We start from the raw sequence: 5,000 nt of genomic DNA on the forward strand, positions 1-5,000 counted from the left end.
GATCTATCAGTGCTGCAGTTGACTAAAATTGTAGTATATTATCCATATTAGCTCATTATTTTCCTTATACTCAATGTGATAGAAGTATTGCTATTTTATGGGAGGACAAAAGGCAACTTCATTTTTTTGTATTTTTGTGCTGTCATGAACGAATACGAAACATATAACCACCTACAATAAAGATAACAAGAAGAGGTAGGGAAGAGGAATGAAACCTGTGCTTGTGACTGTGAGTGCCACAGTGAAAGGCATCCATATTGGCACAGGAGCACATTTTAGACACTGGGTATGGATTGAGTCACCTTCCTCTTCTCATTCTGCCTGCACATCCTTCATCGGCGGTACTTTAGGGCAAGGGTTCATCAACTAAGTGTGTGCCATCACTCTATAGAGACAGTGCTTGCTAAAGACCGTGGATGGGTGCCATTCAAGGCTCTCTTTCCTGCTGGTGCTAGGAAAAAGTGGTGCCATCTAGGTTTTGGACGTTAAGCTAGCACGATATTACGGTAATTATAGTAATTATGACTGCAGTAGCCATCATCACTCATTCCTTTTTCATAGCAAAACAAAATAGCAGTGATCCAAAATCCCCAAACGTCATGTACGTCATGACGCCCGTCATCAGGCCAAAGCTCCTACGTCATGTATGTCATGACACCCGTACGCAATGGGTTAATTCTGCCTGGCATGATTTAAATGTCCATGCAGATTTAAAGGGACAGAGATGTATGTGCAAGAGGAGGCTTTGGTAGTGTAAGACCTGCTGTGTCAATCAGAGGTGATTGTCCTCTGCATCTAGGTACAGAGAGTGTTTCTTTTGGCATTCTAGCACCGAGTCATGATGCAGGCAGCAGCACACTTACTCATTGACTGTCCTGATTATCTTTGTATTATTGATTATTACTGATTATCATATTGATTATTTATCATTTTTGACTATTACTGATTATCATATTGATCAGTACTATTACTTTATCCATTATCAGTGATTACATCTACATTGCCACAACCTTATATATAGGAGTATTTATTGGAATATTTTGATAATTCTTGTGGTGCTTTATCTCCTTCTGATAAGGATAAAACTAAGTGAAATTCTTTCCTTTCAAGAAAGAAATAAGATAGATGCAACTATGTGAAATCCTTAAAAGGCTGTATCTCTGATTAACCCATTGCGGACAGGGAGCCTAAGAACCTAACTGGTCATCAGGACAGGCAGTCTATGACACTAGTGTCACCAGCTAAAAATTAGAGGGATGGGGAAAGGGTTTTCTCCACCCTCTGGGGAGCACAGACTACCCCCAAACACTATTTTTTTCATAAATCCATCATAAAATTCGGGTTTAGGATGACTTTTGAACCCTGCAGCTCTGGAGCTAGCACTATTACAGCCATAATACTGTATGCCTGTGTGCACACTTCAACTGTGAGCAGATCCCGATGTCACCTAACCAGTGCAGACATGTATGTCATGACACCCTATGCAATGGGTTAATAAATCTATCATTCAAACATTTTTAGAAACCCTTAAATCAGTTAGACTTACTTGGGACTAACAGGGTATATATTACTTCTTGGAACTTAGGGAAAATCAATGCAAAAACTTGACTTTTGATTTTGCGTGTCATGTATGTCCAATGCAATCTATGGGCAATTTTACAAATTCAGCAACATCTGGTTTTGAAGATATCAAAAGGAAAAATAATCAAAATACAAATAAACCTCATTCAAGTATTAGGGCAGCTATGATCTTTAACCCATTCACGCAGGGGCCATTCCGGCTTTGCGCAGTCGCAATACCAGGATTCTCGAACGTATAAGCCTAACGCCTCGAGATTCTCGGGCGCACAAGCCGCGAGCCTGGGTTGCCCGCCCGCTCTACCCAAGCGCGCGGCTTCCCCTCATAGCTCATCCAGGGCGTCTGACGCGAAAACCACAATACATGCTATCACATCAACCGGCGTGAATGGGTTAAAGTGTCATTTGCTGGTCTAATGGTATGATGCCATGGGATGATAATGTATACCAATACATCAATACCTATTTACCTGGAGGGATTTCAGTTTTAATTCAGTTTTAATTCTTTAACTATCATCTGGAAGTGTATGGAAACGGTATATACTATCCTATTGTAAAATATCTCACCTTCAACTGTATAATAGTTACTACCAACAGTTTACAATAACTGCTCATTATTCCAAGAACAATTTGAGTTCTGCTTGTACAGACCACCACATCCACTTTACATAATTAGGAATAGCTCACCACGTCACCTATTTAACCCATTCACGCCGGGTGGTACAGCGTCTGTACCGCGACCTCTCTGAGCCCGGTGGCCGGGTGGTACAGGTGTGGTACCACAAATTTTTGCTTCGATATTCCGGCTGGTACATACGTTGTACCACCGCCACCTCGCCCACCATAAGTGCCAGAACATGCGTCTTTTTGACTTTTTCTTTTTGTTATCGTGTTTTTGAAGTGACGTCAGAACCCACGTGACTTTCTATGAAGACAGAATTCACGTGACTTTCTGTGACGACAGAATTCACGTGACTTTCTGTGACGACAGAACTCACGTGACTCTGTGACGACAGAACCCACGTGACTTTGTGACGTCAGAACCCACGTGACTTTGTGACGTCAGAACCCACGTGACTTTGTGACGTCAGAACTCACGTGACTTTCTGTGACGACAGAACCCACGTGACTTTCTGTGACGACATAACCCACGTGACTTTCTGTGACGACATAACCCACGTGACTTTTCTGTGACGACATAACCCACGTGACTTTCTGTGACGACAGAACCCACGTGACTTTCACGTACGCGACTTTCGGTGACGTTGCAGCCCGCGTCATCGGAAACTACGTCACTCCGATGACCTGATTCGTCAATTACTTCCACGTAGGGAATTGTGACGTGGTAACGCGGGAAAATGGGGTATAAATAGCCCCCTGGAACACCTCAGAAATCACTCTGCTTTCGAGATGGCTCCCAAGCGCTCCTGCTCCGCTGCCCGCTCCGCTGCCCGCTCCGCTGCCCGCACCCTGTTGCTCTCCACCTCTTCGGAGGATGACCTGCTCAGGTCTCGAGCACTCCGAAGAGGCCCCGCCCTGGGCCATCCCACCTTCCCGACGACTTCCGTGATCTTCCTCATGCCCGACCTCTGACTGTCTTTGACTTCTCGTCCTGCGACGAGGACAGCGACGACGACGCCGACTACCGTCCTCGCAGGCAGTCAGAGGAAGAAGGTCACGGGGACAGCTCCTGTTCGGAGGACGAGCAGGAAGACTACGTCGGCCTGGTGGATACCACGCTGGAGAGCGACGAGCCCTTGTCCGCTTACGTGGACCGTAGGCGAAGCAGGAACGAGCCTGGGACTCCCTCTTTCGTTGGGAGAAAGAGGGACAACTGTCCTCGAAAGCATGCGTTCGCGGCCCAGCCTGGGGGCAAGGCCGACCTGGAATGGGTCCAGCACGCCACTGGAGATCTTCAGGTGCTTGTTCCCTGAAGATCTCCTCCTCCACATCATCACGGAGACCAACTTGTAAGTAGTCATCATTTACTCACCTTTTGCTCTATATTGTTATATGTTTTGTGTATAGATGTCCTCCCTCAGACAATGTTGGAATTGTTTTACTTATGTTTGATTTTTACTCTTCTGCAGGTATGCTGAGACACGCCCTCCTCCCTCCTCATCCCATATGAGGAAGTGGACTCCACTGTCCAGGGAGGAGTTCTCTGCATACATGGGCCTCCGTGTGAACATGGGGCTGCAGCCCCGCTCGAACTACCGCGACTATTGGTCCACCGACGAGCACCTGCGGTCGTACCTATACTCAGACGTGATGGCGCGGGACAGGTTTGACCACCTCACCAGCCACCTCCATTTCGCCCATTTGGAGGAGGGTGAAGGCGTACCCCGCAGATCGTCTGTGGAAGCTACGACCGGTGATCGACTCCCTGGATTTGACCTTCAAGTCCACCCTCGTGCCCGACAAGGACATCGCCATCGACGAGTCCTTGTGGAAGTTCCGTGGGCGCTTGGGGTTCATCACCTTCAACCCTTCGAAGCGAGCTCGCTTCGGGTTGAAGGTATACAAGCTGTGCGCCTCCACGGGCCCGTCGTCCGGGTACACCTCGTGTTTCCGGATTTACACGGGCCAGGACCGTGGGGACGTGCCAGCTGGGACGAAGGTCGTCTTGGAGCTGATGGAGAAGAGTGACTGTTTGGGGAGGGGTTACAGTGTCTTTGTTGACAATTGGTATACCTCCCCGTCTTCTTTTCCACATGCTTCAGGAAAGGCGGACGAATGCGGTGGGTACTGCGCGCATCAACAGGAAGTGGATGCCGAAGCGACTTCACCGCACTGAGAAGAGGCGAGATGGACTACAGGAGTACCCCTACGGGCATGCTCTGCGTTGCAGTGGCATGACCGTAAGGTGGTCAACCGTACTGTCTACGGTTCATCGCGCCTCGGTCGACGGAGACGGAAAGCCCCACGCCATTCTCGACTACAACGTCGGGATGAAGGGCGTGGACGTGGGCGACCAAACTTTCCGCCTCTACCCCACCACTCGGAGGTCGAGGGTGTGGTACAGGAAGGTGTTCTTCTTCTGTTCGACCTGGCGGTCGTCAATGCCTTCGCCGTTCATCGGACACTAGGCGGCCAGAATTCCCAGAAGGAGTTCCGGTTTTTGAAGCTGGGTAAACTGCTCATCGGCGGCTACCGGTTTATGGTAACGCGCCGATGACCAGGAGGACCGCCCTTGACGAGGGTGTTCTACCAGGCCAGCTTCCGCCACAGACGAGGGCACGACGACCCGCATTCTCTGCAACCCGCCTTGCCAGGGAGTCGGCTTAGCTGTCGCGCGTGTTCCCGCAATGGAATACAGCGAAGGACCAAGACGCGGTGCATAACCTGCGGCGTGGGGTTATGCCAGTATGACTGCTTTGATGAGTGGCACGACTTCGTCTGAAGTCGTGCCACTCGTCAAG

Source organism: Penaeus japonicus, unplaced genomic scaffold (assembly GCF_977035675.1).
Source record: "Penaeus japonicus unplaced genomic scaffold, GWHDUDI00000001_assembly GWHDUDI00000019, whole genome shotgun sequence".
Lineage (NCBI taxonomy): Eukaryota > Metazoa > Arthropoda > Malacostraca > Decapoda > Penaeidae > Penaeus > Penaeus japonicus.